Source organism: Cydia pomonella, chromosome 9, assembly GCF_033807575.1.
Source record: "Cydia pomonella isolate Wapato2018A chromosome 9, ilCydPomo1, whole genome shotgun sequence".
NCBI lineage: Eukaryota > Metazoa > Arthropoda > Insecta > Lepidoptera > Tortricidae > Cydia > Cydia pomonella.
The window spans coordinates 6,579,233-6,597,937 of record NC_084711.1 but is presented as its reverse complement, the minus strand read 5'-3'; the positions used below and the strand labels follow the sequence as shown (position 1 = coordinate 6,597,937).

Genomic DNA, 18,705 nt, shown 5'->3' with positions numbered 1-18,705 from the left:
TGGTAATAGTTAGAACTAACTGCGGATAGCGTCTTTAACTTTCGTACACGTTATGGCTCGAAATGAAACTTTTCTAGAAGTTAAGAATGGGTATAGTAAGTTATATTATAGATAGACATTCAACATCGCGGACGTTTTTGTAGACCCATGACAAACCCACCATACATTGTGTTGTTATAGCTCAAATGGATTAGGCAGCGTTTTCGATTAAAGCTCCTAGCCAGCGTGTTTCTTTCCGACAACATCGTAATATTTCAACCCATTTACACAAAACCTTAACAAGTTATATACCTAAACCTTCCTCAAGAATCACTCTATTGTTAGATGAAAGTCGTATGAAAATCTGTTCATTAGTTTTTATGTAGTGATTTGAAATTTTCCCCGTGACAGTCTTGCACATAGCGAATAATGGGATCGGAATCAAATGCGTGCAAATCGTAATCCCACGAAAGAAAGTGCTTAGCTGTTCCTTGAAGGAAAATCGTGAATCGCTTTTTACATTTAAGATTTTCTTCGGGATAATTAAGAGGAATTCCTAGTTGCGAATTTTCCATACAAACGCTCTCGACTGATTCCTCCCTGGATTTTTAACCTAGAGCAGTGATTTTTTCAAATTAGATCAATATCATCAATATCTGTGCCGCTATGTTTTGCTTTTTTGGATTATTTTATTTTGAAGAAAGATACAGCGCCTCGAAAATCGCAAAAACGGCTCAATTGAATTGGCTGTAAAAAAGGGCACAGTATACGAATATGACAAAAAATATCCAAAAAATCAAAACAGCGGCATAGATTATTTCCTCCTCTTGCAGTTTCCAAAATTTCATAAAGATTGATTGCGTTTTGGAGGAGGAAACAGTCGAGAGCGAAACCTCGATTTTTGAGTTTTTTGCGTGTGAATTTCAGTCCGAGCTGCAGTTGTCCTTATCGCAGGAATTGGAGGCGGAGACAGTTTCTAAATATACGTACACAGAAGGAATAGTGAGTGAGTGAGAGGGCATAACATGTTAATGGTTAAAATGAAAAAAAATACACCAACAACCAACAGTCGATCGCCGTAATATAACCAAAATACCACGTAGTTCTAAGAAAAGGGTGCCATGTGTTTTCACACTCTTTAATGTAACTACTATTATGTACCATGGTTTCGCAATAAAGATTGATATTCTATTCTATTCTAAAATGTACCCGTAATGGCCTGTCACTTCAAACTGTTTTTTTGTATTTTTTACATTGCAGGTCATGTAATGCTTATGTTTAGTAATGTTTACTATTAAAGGCCTGTAAATAAAGCTAAGTAGGATAATAGGTACAACCTGCTTATTTTGATTAAAACATCATAAATACCCATTAACAATTTGATTGTCTTGCATTGGTCACACTTGTGCGTCACAAGTAAACCACTAGATAGCAAATTTACATTACAGCTAGCCGATATCAAAATAAGGGCCATTTTGAAATGCGGCGGTTCAACGATTAAGGTATGTTGGGGTAATACCGGATGTGGGTGAAGAACGTAGCAAATTCATTTCTCCCTAATTTGGCTTTATTTTTTAATGTTGGCAATATTGTGTAAGACGCCATTTCATTGACTCGACTGCTAGTGTCCCCGCGCCGCTCAGGGATGTCGGGCTTGTGCTATGCGCAATCACATAGAGCAAGGTAAATTTCGTGTATCCGATCTTCGCCCTGTAATTTATTTTGTGTATTGTGATGAAAATGTGTTTGTTTTTGTAATTATGTTAATGTATAATTTCGTTTTAGATTTATTTATAAAAAAATCCATTCAAAAACAGACCAAGGCAATGCAGAGAGGTTTAGATATTTTCGAAGATAAGAAGAAAATACCATCATCATCATCAGATGAAAACAAGCGGCGATTATTTTAATTTTGTTTACGACAAACATGTCCGATTAAACTCTGAAAGGTTTGTGCAATTTGATTCCGCTAAGTAAGACGAGATAGAGTGCATCTATGGAAGTACGTGTGTAGACAAGACATACGTTCTGTGCCTGAAATTCATTAGTACAAGAAGAAACCGAATAACGACATCATTACTCATGTGTTTATTTTAAAGAATATCTGGAGCAAATTGTTTACGGAGCTAGAGAGCGAGACGAAATTACCAGGAATTATCCTAATATACACTATACCTGTCCTTACTTTACCTCCAGAGTATCTTGAATTCACGTCCAATTGGATATTGAACTCAAAGAAGAAACGCTCAGTTGAGAACTAGGCAAGTCAGTTATGAGCACATGAAAGAGTTCTAGGTCAGACTGAGACACAAGTCACAAAAAACGAAGCTAATGCAGCTTTGTACACAAAGATGAACATAGGTAAAAAAAAAGAACAATTCCAAACAAAATCAGAAGCTGAAGTACTTACAATACCTAGTCTATTACTATCTTGTATACCAAATTGAAAGCAATAAACATATTCTTGCATTACTATACAGTATGTTTTTTTTATTCCATTCTTTTTAAAACTTTTCTACATAATATTAGGTCTACTTGGGCTGCTTACAACTTAGTATTTTGTTTAATATCTTGTAAACAGAAAAACTAAGAAAGTTACAAGAAATCAAACAAAAAAAATAACATGTACATCGCCGAAGTAGACCTAATATTATGTATTACGAAAGTACCTACACATACGGATGCATATGTAGATGTGAACGCACACATATATAGTTAGTTTCGGATACAAAATAGAGATAGCACTTCGAAATTTGTTTCCTTAAAATGCTTCAAGAGGGCTCTCTTTTCCTATATATTTACTTTACTCTTTGCATACGATCCTTACATTTTATCCAAAAAAATATTGTATATCAACTATATATATAATTGCAATATTTTACCGTCAAAATCGCAATTGTTAGCACATTGTTATTTATCAAATTGCCTTATGACATAGGTATTAAAGTTTGAGAGCCACAATTTCACCAAATTTTTGTATCAGGGTTAAGATCGGATACAAAAATACGAAAAATAAAACATTTGATGACAACTTTTAAGTTTGTATTGTTGGCTGCAATTTATATACGTAGGAGAAGGCTAAACACCGGACCTATTTCTTTGTGATACTTTATTCTCTTTCAATTAAAAGCAATTTTTATTAACCATCCGATTTTTCCCCCTTGATGGCAAAACACTCGTTACCCTAAAAAAAGTACGTCTCATCTTTACACATGTACAAAACTAAAACCTTTATATATTGAAGATTACCGAATCTACGGTTATTATTTAACGGTTTGCTCCGTACTTCAAGAATCTGACACGATCTAGGCTTCGGGCAGCGCATAATGAATTCCGGCCGGCTCGCCGGCAATGTCAACGGAACGGCGCGCAATGAGCGAGCGCTCACGTCTCGCATCTGTGTGCGCGCACTCACACTTAGATAGCTCCCTCTCCCACCCACCGCAGCGCGACAGAAACATAGCTTCAAAAATTCGAGATTTGAAAAGTTGCTCAGCTAGGAATTGCTCTTAAGCGATTGACTGACCTCGAATTCATGGCATGTCTTCTTTAAACTACCATCATGAATATGGAGACTTGGAGAGTACTACATATTCAGAGTTCTGACACCTAATTAATATTATGTATAAATAAAAGCCTTTTATATCATGCAAAGAATAAAAGTTACGTAGTTTTTAAGGTGAGAAGAAACTAAAATTAATTAAAAAAAAGTAAAATTAATTATATATTATCTGTTTTCTTTTTTTTGCTTGTTGCACGAACCCCTCTTAGGTGAAGGTAAAGGTCCATAATATTATGTACATAATTATATGTCGCAGGTAACTGGTTAAATTATCCCGCTAATTATTTGGCTGGCGAACAACCAGCCAAGTCATTGATTGCAACGTTTAACCAGATGGCAGAACGTCGTATAGTCATTTAATTATTATGGACATTGATGAATTTGATGTTCGGTTAGGTTAGTATTTTATTGTAAATTTATTTATTATTATTTTTATTTTATGTTATTTCATTTCTTTAAGTTTTGTAGGTTACATTTAAATCAACTGGCCTTATAGCAAGTTTTATGATGAATGACGTATATAATATATTAAAGATATTTCAAAAGAGTTAAGGTTATGCGATTTTCCTGTAAATATTAAAAAATAAATGGACTTTGAAGATGTCCTTGCTAAACCATTATAGGCATGATAAAACTTTCTATTTCTTTAAAACTGTATATAATTGATAAAAGCCTTTAACTTTTTTACTGTCCACCCAAAATACCGCTCGTTTTCCCACACATTTTTAACCTTCATAAATTTTCTAGGTAAGCGGGAGCTGCTCTTGTTAACCTTTTCTCCATCACTTGCATGAAAAGAGCTCAACTAGGCAATTAGACAAGCCGGTAGGAACAGAGTTAGACGCCCCGCCACTACTCTTTAACTTCCTCACATACGGCAACCTAAAACGCGCAAAACAATATAGAAGACGTCTATCAGCAGGCATAACTTGGCCCCCGCAAATTGTTCCGAAGCTAGGTGCGACCGCAGACCGCGCGACGTAACTTCCCACCTTTGTGCGCAGTTATTATGCACAATTAGGACTTAGACCGAGGCATGCGGCAGTAATCTTGCTATAACTTCGTGGGTTAGGCGGAAAATGGTTGCTCGTATGTGATTCATTATTTTCTGATCATCTCCGTATGCGTTTATTATATTAATGCTACATTTGAATAATTTATTTCTGTTGTTTAGCATTTTAAATCGTAAAAACTAGTGCCTATGCCAATTTTTGGGATTAGCTCCCAAGGGGACCCCAGGCCCCCACGAGCCGTAGCAAAAACCCGAGACAACGCGAGGAAGATATTTATCTTTTTAGATGCCTCCGTTGTTCGGAACTGTCAACTTTTTGTTTTAATTGGCAGGTCGATATAGTCCGGCGGACTGTTAATCAGTGAGCCCCTTTAAGGCCCTTTATAGTAGGTATTTAAAAAATAATATTCATTATATTTATAATATAATCGGGGAAATCCTGAAGAAAGGCCTGGTCAAAAGCACCCTAAACTGACGAGCGTGTATGAGGAATGTTATGAAAGTGAAGAAAGCGAAAGAGGTATGTCAGGATCGGTGTAGACATATCAAACAGCATTTGGTTATAGAACCTAGTGGTGAACTTTTTGAATTGAACTGGTGGAGTAAAAAGAGTACCAAATAGCCACGAAAACAATAAGATTGATATTATTTTAACATAACTTTGAAAAGCCTCAATCCTTTGACCCTTTAATTACTATAGCCACAACTATAATTTGGCTAATAAGTTTCGATATTTGCTCAAGCTGGAACACATCATTTATTCACACGCTACAAATCAACGGATCCTACCCGGCAATCATCGACTTCAATATAATGTTTCAAAGTACCTAAATGGTTTTCGGTCTTCCCATGAGCCCATTCCCATGAGTAATTAGACTTAAATATTAGTAACCTTTATTCTAAGGTATTAAAGTATAATATTCGTTTGGTGGAATCAAAACCGGTATTTACTGAGGAGTGAACTGTTGATAATTATCGGAACAGAAACGGTAAGTGCTGACGTAGGTTGGTGTGTGAGTTGTTCACAGGTAAATCTGAAAATTATAGTGGATTTCTGTTAGGTATTACAAATTCCAGTTCTTATGTCCCTAGATTAGAATTATTTCTTAATTATGTAACGACACAGAGCGTTGGTATTATTCTTCCACTTCTTTTCATCCCGTTACCCCCCGCTGGGGTCGGCTCGAACCATTTTCTTCCACTGACTCCGGTCTTGGGCAGCTTGAGTAACCTCCTCCCACCCCATCCCCAATACACCCAACTCTTGCTCCACGGAAAGGTGCCAAGTAGATTTAGGACGACCATGTTTCCGTTCTCCGGGCATCTTCCAGATATTACAATCTGTGAATATTTTTATGCTCTTATACATGCTAAATAGTAGATTGTAAACTAGGGATGAAAGGCACTCATTTCTGTCGATGTAGTTTGGCGCACGAACTACTTGCTAGAGTTAAACAGTCTACTTATACCTACTTACTCCGTCCGTACGTCCATACTTTTGATTTCGAATACGAGGAAAGTAAAATACATGTATTATGAAAACATGACAAGAGAGGAAAAGTTAGTTTTTCTTGCGAGTATTGATTTTGAGTCCCGAGTAAGCGAAAGATTCTTTTTGTTGAGTGTAGCGAGGGACTCAAAAACACGAGATGTAAAATAACTTTGCTCTCGTGTGACACATACAACTTTTCACATCAGTAGTGTGAATATATTAAAGGTAAAAAAAAATCCAACATCAAGTAAAGTTTTTATTCTTGTATTCATGGCCTTCACTAAATTAAAAAGCTACTTTGTCTCACTCCCTGGAGTGAGGAAAGTCGTACTAGGGAGTGACGAAAGTCGTACTAGGGAGTGACGAAAGTAGGCTTGTTCGGGCTGCTGAGGTGAAAAGTATAAACGTACATAGTACTTCTTAAGGGTACTTTCAATCAACAATTTAGGTAAAATGATATCGTTATGTATAAAATGGGGAGTTAAATATCAGAATGGATAGTGTCCAACAAACCCATTTAAATCCAAATTTTAATTGCTTATCGTAAATTAAATTTGAAAAAACGAACTTTCGTAACATAAATACATATTTGGGCTGGTCCAAAAAAAATAAATTATGAATACTTATTCCTTATCCACAAGGTTAATTTTTATCTAAAATACGCAAAAAATATCCATACCAAAATTTTGAGCAATTAAACATGATTTAGAGGACGCTATAAATGAAACAATTCTGCCGTACAAACATGTATGAAAATAATTTGACCCATCAATAATTCTTTGGTGATGTAATGGCTCTTTATACGTTTTATCTATTAATTAAAATTATTTAAAAAATATGCTGCTCGTAACTGTTACTTTTGGGTTCATTTGTATTTTTTGTTTGTCTGAGATTAATGCAAATATCAAAACCACTAAATCTTTAGCAAATGAGTTCGAATTTGGTATATAGATTACTATTTCATTATGGAATAAAGGGAGCCTTGTGCAGATAAAACTTTTTTATTATACTTTTTTTTCTCGATACAAAATTGGACATAATAAATATACCTAAGAAAACAACTGACGCTAAATAAAACAATCGAAATGAGGCTAATTAAAATGCGAAGCGCTGGAACCCAACCTGTCACAAGTACGATTGACGCGATTTCAGGCATCTTGCGCCCACCCGACCGGTGCGGTCAGCGCGTCACAACTTTTTTCATTACACTCAAATTCCGGAAGTGACGGATTTGCATGTTTTTTTATTACATTCTATTTAGATTAAGAATTATTTGTAGGTAAATAGGTACCATACATATACTGGAACCGGTTACTATCGCATCGGGTATTTCATAGAATTGTTTTTATACACCCTATCAGTTCGACAACTATATCGTTAACTTAACCGAATGAAAGTATACCCAAATAAATAGAGTTGATTTTGGGTAAGCGCTGATCGAATCAACGACCCTTCATAAGGTTTCCCTATAAAGAGTGTTTAGAACACGCTCAAATTACTTGTATTTTAATATCTGTGGCCAAACATATATTTATATGCATATCCTATTCGAAACGGAAACTAGATTAAGAGTGGTTAACCTTATTCAAAACGCTTTGAGGAATATCAATACCCAATATAATATCGAATGTCGCCTGCGGTATTTCCGGACCGATACGACCTTAAAACCTTCAAGAAAAGAGCGTACTCCCATCTTAAAGGCCGGCAACGCACTTACAACTCCTCTGGTGTTGCAGGTGTCCATGGGCGGCGGTAATCGCTTACCATCAGGTGATCCGTCTGCTCGTTTGCCTCCTCTACCATAAAAAAAAAAACACAATAACAAGGTACTCATGTCATCTAATATGGTCATCATCATCATTGGCCTTAAAACCTATTAGACTATAGAATCAGTGTCAGGTAGGGCTACAACGTTTTTCATGGTAGGGTATGTAGGGTAGGATAATAGGGTATTCCTATCGTAAATATATTCCTATCGGTTCCTTGCACCCAATACTGCGCTTTGAAGAATATCTATAGGCTAACACAATGACAAGGTAATCATGTCATAATCTAATAGAGTAACCCTATCGAAAATATTAATTAATTAAAAAGGGGTTTTCCGGTCCCTGGCACCCAATAGGTACTGCGCTTTAAAGAATATCGATATTATCGATAGGCTAACACAATGACAAGGTAATCGTGTCATCATTTAATAGGGTAACCTTATCGAAAATAGTAATCAATAAAGGGGTCGCTGGCACCCAATACTACAATAGTGATATCGGAAAACCAGTTAAAATTTTGATTTAAAGATGGATATGAGAGAGCGCAAGGTATCCGAAGACAATGTCGAGGATTGTGCGATACGGGGAAGAAGAACTGAAAGCTGACCCAACGTCATAATTTCATAGATGTTTGAGGTTCAAAATAATACTTGCACTACGTGTGCTATCTAAATCGTTGCAGACTTGTCTTGGTCTGACTCTAGTTTGTTTTTTCATTTACCTTTGTATACAGTATTAAGCTGCAGAGAACTGCAAACAAGCTTCTATGTAGGGGGGGGGGGGGGGGGTCAGTTATATCTGCATCTACATGTGAGTGGTAGTGTTATTTATCTAATTAACAAGTTTTTACAAAGCGCGAGTTTTCCCTTCGAAATCAACAATAGTCGTAAACTTAAAACGCTTAGTACCCAAAGGTTACGCCAATGATCCAATCAATGTCGATTCACATTAATTCCCGATGCCAAACATCCTAAATTAATATTCCATCAATATCTTTGGACAGGACGAATGGAACCCCTTCTTGAATTTGAAACCTTCGAGGGTTAAGGGCGCTATCATTGAAAGTGGAATCTTTAGTTATTGACGTCTGATCCATTGAGGAAAGGGAAATAGAACAGTTTGCTTTTACGACTCTTTGGGGTAGGAAATCTGATTAGATTATTAGTGAATAATGCACTACCCAGATATTTCACTTACTAAAATACTTATCGACCTACATGTCAGGTCTCGCAACTCCCGGATTGCATAACACAATTTACTTTTAGATTTTAATTTAATTTAATATTTTATTCAATTTAAATTTTCAGAATTTTAAAAGTTATTCTTATCAGCACATGCTTAATATTATAATATTTATAATTTTGACATAATTTAAATAATTTTATCGTGTTATTTTATGAATTTATGATTAAATCTTTAATGCGTTATTTTTAAAACTGATTTGTAATTTATTGTGTATATTATGGACTGATGTGTGTCTGCAATAAACGTTTACATTACATAACATATACCCTGTTGTCATTTTTCGTCAGGCAGTTGTTGTTATTTACTTAAATTTGTGTATTATTATTTTTCTCAGACCGTGGGGACCTTATACATCTCCAAACTTAATGTATTAACCGTGGAGACTATACGTCTCTGTCATATTGTATAATATACTTGACTTGGTACATACTAGTTATGTACAGAATGTAGCATTAGTTTATGAGACTGCTAGTTTAACAGTCCAGACGCGGTTTATTTATTTAGTATAAATTTTATTTTGACACTTGGAGAGACTTTACACCTCCAAATTTTATTAACTAGTATTAGTACTCTGACATTGGGGACCTTTTACATCTCCAGATTTAATGTGTTTTTAACCATAGAGACTATACATCTCTATTGTATTGTATTAATTATTTATTTTAAGATTATTATAATGTAATGTTTACCCAGGTATTGGCTGTTGTATTTATAAATGTTGTTATGTATTTTTCATGTCACTATATGATGTTACTATAAATGTTGTATTGACTTGTAAAAGAGCCCTTGAGGCCTACTTGCAGAATAAATTTTTGAATTTTGAATTTTGAATAAAATCATCTCGAAATTTAATTTCATTGATAACAATAGGATATGCTTCAGAAAAGTCAACACTCAACACTTTTCATTATGGATCTTATTTATCTACTCGTGTATTCAGTTTATTTTTAACGTACCTAATTGAGAAATAATTTTGTAAATACCTATCCTTACCCGTATAAAAACACGAGGAATTTGCTTTACACTAAAGAGTAGATAAATTCTAAATTTGTTAACATGACCGCGTACATTTCCCTCGACAGTTAAATCAAGTTGTAGGAATTGTACCACGTTATTAAACTGTAATAGCCAGTACACGATCGGAGGCGTGGTAACGAATTAAAATTGAAAACGTTAAACGTTTTCATCCAAACGTGTATTTAACTTGGCTACTGTCCAGTGATGTGCGGGTGCGATCTCGGGAATATTCAGCAGTCGGTTACATTCTTGGTAACGTAACCTGAATACCCAATTCAAGGGATAATTGATTTCCTCTATCTTTGTGAATGTAACATTCTACGGCTTCTTAAAAAGTGTATACGAATGTAATAGATAGACCCAGGGAATATGCCCAAAACCTTCAATATTGTTAATTCCCGTGGAGTTATTTCATACAAATCAAAATGTAATTAATTGAAATTTATCCACAACACTGAAATATTAATAATTAACATATAAATTAACAAAAAAATGATATAAATAAAACATTTAAATGTATAAACTGTTGATAAGATCATGATTGTTTTTAAAGTTTTGTGCGAAATTAGGTACGATGTAATGAAGATAAATTGGTTTATTTACATTATTGGCAGTATATGTTGAAGTCCACTTTAGCTTATACTGCGGTTTTCCTAGTATTGGAGGGGTTATTGGATTCTTCGAGTCGTAACAAAAATGCTTCGCAAGCACTGAATGAAATATGTACTTATATAAAAAACAGATTTTTGTTTAGTTCATTATAATCTCACATGAAACATTACGTAAATATTTAGAACAAAAACAAAATTCGGATTTAGAACTATCTACGATTCATTCAACGTTGTTATCGTAATAAATTTTCACCGTGTGGCAAATATTATACACTCGCGTAAGTGAGATAAAGAGTTTGTCTTATGTTTATAGTACATTACTATAGAGGCCAGGAAACATTGGGTTGCAGGCCAAGTAGATATAGACTAGGATAGAGATACGCGGCCTGCAACCCCGTTTCTCGCCGAGATTTATATAGTGCTTTTCTCCAACTTGCAATTAAAACAAAAAATGTAGTCAATTTGTTTTGTGGCGAACTACTCGCGTGCGCATGCGTGTCTTACGCGCGTAAGTCCGTGCGCTTGCGCGATGCGCCACCGCGGTTGCTTAGCAACGAATATGCACAACAAATGACCGCACCAAGCTAACTTAAAAAAAAAATTGTTGATGGTTGAATGCCAAGACCTTGTGTCACAATTTGACGTTAAAAAACAAAAGAAGGTTGCTTTACAGTCCTAGGTACTAGGTGCTTTACAGTAGTAGGTGTGTAAGGCAGTATGAAATTCCTTTACATATCATCTTCACTCATCGCACCTGATATGTAGTATTTCCGGACCTAATTTGACGTAAGTCATGTCATCATTTCATAGCAAGTTTAATAGCATAAGTTCGATTTATTTATTTTTTAGTTTTAAATTAGTTTTTTTAATAAATATATTCATTATATTTATAATATAATCGGGGAAATCCTGAAGAAAGGCCTGGTCAAAAGCACCCTAAACTGACGAGCGTGTATGAGGAATGTTATGAAAGTGAAGGAAGTGAAAGAGGTATGTCAGGATCGTAGCAAGTGAAAATCTTTGGTCTCTGCCCACCCCTCCGGGAAATAGGAGTGATTATATGTATGTATGTATGTAAATTTATTATGTTCGAATATTACCTCTCAGTTCGAATTAGATACCGGTGTAGCCATATCAAACAGCATTTGGTTATACAATCTAGTGGTGAATTTTTTGAATTGAACTGGTGGAGTAAAAAGAGTACCAAATAGCCACGAAAACAATAAGATTGATATTATTTTAACATAACTTTGAAAAGCCTCAATCCTTTGACCCTTTAATTACTATAGCCACAACTATAATTTGGCTAATAAGTTTCGATATTTGCTCAAGCTGGAACACATCATTTATTCACACGCTACAAATCAACGGATCCTACCCGGCAATCATCGACTTCAATATAATGTTTCAAAGTACCTAAATGGTTTTCGGTCTTCCCATGAGCCCATTCCCATGAGTAATTAGACTTAAATATTAGTAACCTTTATTCTAAGGTATTAAAGTATAATATTCGTTTGGTGGAATCAAAACCGGTATTTACTGAGGAGTGAACTGTTGATAATTATCGGAACAGAAACGGTAAGTGCTGACGTAGGGTGGTGTGTGAGTTGTTCACAGGTAAATCTGAAAATTATAGTGGATTTCTGTTATTACAAATTCCAGTTCTTATGTCCCTAGATTAGAATTATTTCTTAATTATGTAACGACACAGAGCGTTGGTATTATTCTTCCACTTCTTTTCATCCTGTTACCCCCCGCTGGGGTCGGCTCGAACCATTTTCTTCCACTGACTACGGTCTTGGGCAGCTTGAGTAACCTCCTTTCACCCCATCCCCAATACACCCAACTCTTGCTCCACGGAAAGGTGCCAAGTAGATTTAGGACGACCGTGTTTCCGTTCTCCAGGCATCCTCCAGATATTACAATCTGTTAATATTTTTATGCTCTTATATAGTTGGTCAAGCAAATCTTGTCAGTAGAAAAACGCGGCAAATTTGAAAAATCGCGGGCTAGCAACACTGTGTTCGAATAATTCCAAAATCGCGTGTAATCTGTGTTTTATCTGTAGAATGTGGATCGTCCATCTTGTTTGTTTACATTCCGAATCGGTGCTAATTCAAGAGAAATTTCTGCTCCCAGCATTAAAATAAATATCAATATATTAAATAATATTGTGCATGACCATAAGCAAAGTCAAGATGCCTACAATGTAAGTAAAATCATGCTCGTTGATCTTAACCATTAGAAAATTTTGAGGTTATGATAATTACTGCAAGATCCCGGAGAATTTTTAAGATAATGTGCAGTTTTTTCTGTTTCAGGGTTAAAAGGCTTAAATAAAGATAAAACGTATGCCTAAATATATCCAATAAGACCACGAATTGTGCCCTCGAAACCGCAACTGATTCGATTGTTCCCAATATCAACAGACGAAGTCCTCAAATATTTTCAAAGGTAACTTTTTTAAACAATCTTAAGACGTTTAAGAACCTTGACTATACCTACTTTCTTTCGCAACATCTACCTAATACTTCCATATGTTTGTTGCAGGATTAAAACTCGCCCAGTATAAGGCGTTCGTAAAAGTTTCTCTTCACACAAAACTTACCTACGGCGGTTTACGTACATACGTGTACAACGCAAACAAGACGAAAAATAAAATTGTTAATTAAAAAAACTAAAAAAAATGGGCCAATAGTTTAGATTATTATTGTAAAAGTTGTCCGTTTGTTAATCATCACGAAAATATATTATTTAGGCTGATTTGTTTCATGCACTCAGCTATTGCACATGTATACCTATGGAAAATCCTAGTTTATACTTTCTGAAGTCGGTATGTACCTATTTAAGAGAAGTTTTAAGTCGCTTTACCTGTTTGTTCAATAAATTAAAATAATTTATTCAGTGTGCATAATTTTAGAAAAATATTTTAACATTTAAATCATACCTTTTTTATCCAGAAACAATATAACTCCATATTACTCACATGAGTGGAAGTTGTTAAGTTTCCATTGTCAAGGTATCTTTTATTAATATTTTGAGTACCTGAAATTGTGTCAGTTCCTGACAAATCTTGAATAGACTAATGTGAAAGTTAATAAAATTTCTTAACAGCATTCTCCTTATATCTAAATGACTTTTTTAAATATCTACATATAAAATATGATCTAGCCAATACATGTAAATATCTAACATTTTTAGCCTGTATAAAAACAGTAGTGTGAGCAAAACCTTACTAAGCTAGCATGTAAGAGTGGTCTCAGAGATATTGGAATATCTCTGTACTATAAATTAGGCAAATTGCTTTAGACTAAGTTTTACGAGTATGTGTAACTACTACTATAAAAATACATTTTGAAACTTGGAATGGAAACTTTAAACTTGAAATTACAAATTTTCAAACAGATCTGTTTTATGCTTAAGATGCAATAAGTGACTAGGTACAAAGTATTCTGATGCTTGGTTGGAGTGGACCAGTAACATTGGTAACTTAATGATATTTTTTCAATGAATGGCCTGAATTAAGTGTAAGTAAGCTAAAGTGACCTGTATCTTAATTGCCTTGAAATTAAATGAACCACCACGTAGATGGTTGGCAGTCCTCAACTGTGCGTTTTTCCAGGAACTTTCTGCCTCGCACAGCTAAACTGTGGAATGAACTGTCGCCTGCGGTATTTCCGGACCGATACGACCTTCAAACCTTCAAGAAAAGAGCGTACTCCCATCTCAAAGGCCGGCAACGCACTTACGACCCCTCTGGTGTTGCAGGTGTCCATGGGCGGCGGTAATCGCTTACCATCAGGTGATCCGTCTGCTCGTTTGCCTCCTCTACCATAAAAAAAAAAAAAAAAAAAACACCAAAATATCTGCAGTTGTGTTTTATTTATTTTTAATCTGTATATTTATATAAGTATATTGTAAAACCATTTCAAAATTACACTGGTATGTGAATGTGACATTGTTCAAGAGAAATACACTAATTTACAATTAACAAGTGGCATAATTATTTTCTTTGGGCTTCTTCAGTTTCTGAACTGATGTTAAAAACAGCTTTCTACCGTGGTGCTCATGTTCTCTTTGCTCCCTATTTGTCTTCTAAGTTTGCTAAAACAGAATAAAACCATATCAAAATGATGTAAATAGTCCAGATATTAGATATTTAATAAGCCCTGCAATTGTGACAAGAATAGTTACAGTCATACCCTACCAGGGCTACCGCTGCCAGTGATGGCTCTGGGGTTACTTACCTAGGTTTTAATATTTACCTAAATAAAACAATGGATTGTTTTATTCTAGTTAAATTCAGTAGTATAGGTACCTACTAACAGCTCGTTTGGTAAAAAGTACTCAAGTGCAAATGCCTTAACCTTTACATTTATTTAGCTATGACATCTTCATGTTTAAGTTGAATATATATGTAGCAGATCTGCTCCTAAGCATACCAAAGGTTAAGAATGCGAGCGCTCGCCTTTTGCGTCCACCTTTTACTAAGCATAAAAACCTTTATTTTAAATCAATCTATTGATATATTTTTCGATTGTACCTACCTAAATATGTCTAATTAGCTTTTGAAGGTTGCATAAAGGAGCATTTGTATTGCATTTTATCGTGATATATCTTTAATATTGAATTCCAACCGAGAAATCTGATAATATATTAAAATCCAGCTACCTGCGGAAGCAATGATTTGATTCAAACATTATTTTCTCCAGCATAGTCCGTTTGCAAATAGGTAATTTTTGATCTCGTTTATCATATTGATTGACATCGTTTTTACTCCAGTTTAAAATTGTCCCTCTCATAATAATAACAATTTCCAAATGCTGCAATAAACCGCGAGCAGCAATTTTAGTTGACGTACGAAGAGCGCGCTCAGCGGAAAAAAATATGTTTCGGTTCGATGTACATTGCTGCTTTTCTTAGCGCAATACTGCTCTGTGAGTGTTGCCATACTTCAGTTTGCTTTACATTGCTACTGACAGACTTTGCTTGACAGACTATACATGCTAAATAGTAGATTGTTAACTAGGGATGAAAGGCACTCATTTCTGTCGATGTAGTTTGGCGCACGAACTACTTACTCGAATTAAACAGTCTACTTATACCTACTTACTCCGTCCGTACGTCCATACTTTTCATTTCGAATACGAGGAAAGTAAAATACATGTATTATGAAAACATGACAAGAGAGGAAAAGTTAGTTTTTCTTGCGAGTATTGATTTTGAGTCCCGAGTAAGCAAAAGATTCTTTTTGTTGAGCGTAGCGAGGGACTCAAAAACACGAGATGTAAAATCTTGCTCTCGTGTGACACATACAACTTTTCACCTCAGTAGTGAGAATATATTAAAGGTTAAAAAAATTCAACATCAAGTAAAGTTTTTATTCCTGTATTCATGGCCTTCACTAAATTAAAAAGCTACTTTGTCTCACTCCCTGGAGTGAGGAAAGTCGTACTAGGGAGTGACGAAAGTCGTACTAGGGAGTGACGAAAGTAGGCTTGTTCGAGCTGCTGAGGTGAAAAGTATAAACGTACATAGTACTTCTTAAGGGTACTTTCAATCAACAATTTAGGTAAAATGGGGAGTTAAATATCAGAATGGATAGTGTCCAACAAACCCATTTAAATCCAAATTATAATTGCTTATCGTAAATTAAATTAAAAAAAACGAACTTTCGTAACATAAATACATATTTGGGCTGGTCCAAAAAAATTAAATTATGAATACTTATTCCTTATCCACAAGGTTCATTTGTATCTAAAATACGCAAAAAATATCCATACCAAAATTTTGAGCAATTAAACATGATTTAGAGGTCGCTATAAATGAAACAATTCTGCCGTACAAACATGTATGAAAATAATTTGACCCATCAATAATTCTTTGGTGATGTTTTCATGGCTCTTTATACGTTTTATCTATTCATTAAAATTATTTAAAAAATATGCTGCTCGTAACTGTTACTTTTGGGTTCATTTGTATTTTTTGTTTGTATGAGATTAATGCAAATATCAAAACCACTAAATCTTTAGCAAATGAGTTCGAATTTGGTTCATTATGGAATAAAGGGAGCCTTGTGCAGATAAAACTTTTTTATTATACTTTTTTTTCTCGATACAAAATTGGACATAATAAATATACCTAAGAAAACAACTGACGCTAAATAAAACAATCGAAATGAGGCTAATTAAAATGCGAAGCGCTGGAACCCAACCTGTCACAAGTACGATTGACGCGATTTCAGGCATCTTGCGCCCACCCGACCGGTGCGGTCAGCGCGTCACAACTTTTTTCATTACACTCAAATTCCGGAAGTGACGGATTTGCATGTTTTTTTATTACATTCTATTTAGATTAAGAATTATTTGTAGGTAAATAGGTACCATACATATACTGGAACCGGTTACTATCGCATCGGGTATTTCATAGAATTCTTTTTATACACCCTATCAGTTCGACAACTATATCGTTAACTTAACCAAATGAAAGTATACCCAAATAAATAGAGTTGATTTTGGGTAAGCGCTGATCGAATCAACCCTTCATAAGGTTTTCCTATAAAGAGTGTTTAGAACACGCTCAAATTACTTCTATTTTAATATCTGTGGCCAAACATATATTTATATGCATATCCTATTCGAAACGGAAACTAGATTAAGAGTGGTTAACCTTATTCAAAACGCTTTGAAGAAATTTATTTATTAAAAAGCCTTTTATTTAATAAAAGCCTTTAATATCAATACCCAATATAATATCGAATGCCGCCTGCGGTATTTCCGGACCGATACGACCTTCAAACCTTCAAGAATAGAGCGTACTCCCATCTTAAAGGCCGGCAACGCACTTACAACCCCTCTGGTGTTGCAGGTGTCCATGGGCGGCGGTAATCGCTTACCATCACAGGTGATCCGTCTGCTCGTTTGCCTCCTCTACCATAAAAAAAACACAATGAAAATGTACTCATGTCATCTAATATGGTCATCATCATCATTGGCCTTAAAACCTATTAGACTATAGAATCAGTGTCAGGTAGGGCTACAACGTTTTTCATGGTAGGGTATGTAGGGTAGGATAATAGGGTATTCCTATCGGTTCCTTGCACTTAATACTGCACTTTGAAGAATATCTATACGCTAACACAATGACAAGGTAATCATGTCATAATCTAATAGAGTAACCCTATCGAAAATATTAATTAATTAAAAAGGGGTCGCTGGCACCTAATACTACAATAGTGATATCGGAAAACCAGTTAAAATTTTGATTTAAAGATGGATATGAGAGAGCGCAAGGTACCCGAAGACAATGTCGAGAGGATTGTGCGATACGGGGAAAAAGAACTGAAAGCTGACCCAACGTCATAATTTCATAGATGTTTGAGGTTCAAAATAATACTTGCACTAGGTGTGCCATCTAAATCGCTGCAGACTTGTCTTGGTCTGACTCTAGTTTGTTTTTCATTTACCAGAGAACTGCAAACAAGCTTCTATGTAGGACCCCCCCGGTCAGTTATATCTGCAGCTACATGTGAGTGGTAGTGTTATTTATCTAATTAATAAGTTTTTACAAAGCGCGAGTTTTCCCTTCGAAATAAACAATAGTCGTAAACTTAAAACGCTTGGTACCCAAAGGTTACGCCAATGATTCAATCAATGCCGATTCACATTAATTCCCGATGCCAAACATCCTAAATTAATATTCCATCAATATCTTTGGAATGGAACCCCTTCTTGAATTTGAAACCTTCGAGGGTTAAGGGCGCTATCATTGAAAGTGGAGTCTTTAGAGTTATTGACGTCTGATCCATCGAGGAAAGGGAAATGTATAGAACAGTTTGATTTTACGACTCTTTGGGGTAGGAAATCTGATTAGATTATTAGTGGATAATGCACTACCCAGATACGAGTATTTCATTTACCCTATTGTCATTGTTCGTCAGGCGAGACTAGGTTTAATAGGTACCTTTTGAATTCAATGATCTTTCGAAATGATTGTAAGTATTAAGTAAGTAAATATTATAA

At 35.1% G+C, this 18,705-nt stretch overlaps 1 long non-coding RNA gene across 1 annotated transcript; it reads right to left on the bottom strand.

The window, feature by feature from the left end:
* Positions 1-14,547: 14,547 nt before the first annotated feature.
* LOC133520967 (uncharacterized) lies at positions 14,548-15,683 on the bottom strand. Its single transcript, XR_009799849.1, has 2 exons — positions 15,356-15,683; positions 14,548-14,788 (listed from the first exon to the last, which is right to left on the bottom strand). It is a non-coding gene; the product is annotated as an uncharacterized LOC133520967 (long non-coding RNA).
* Positions 15,684-18,705: the final 3,022 nt, after the last annotated feature.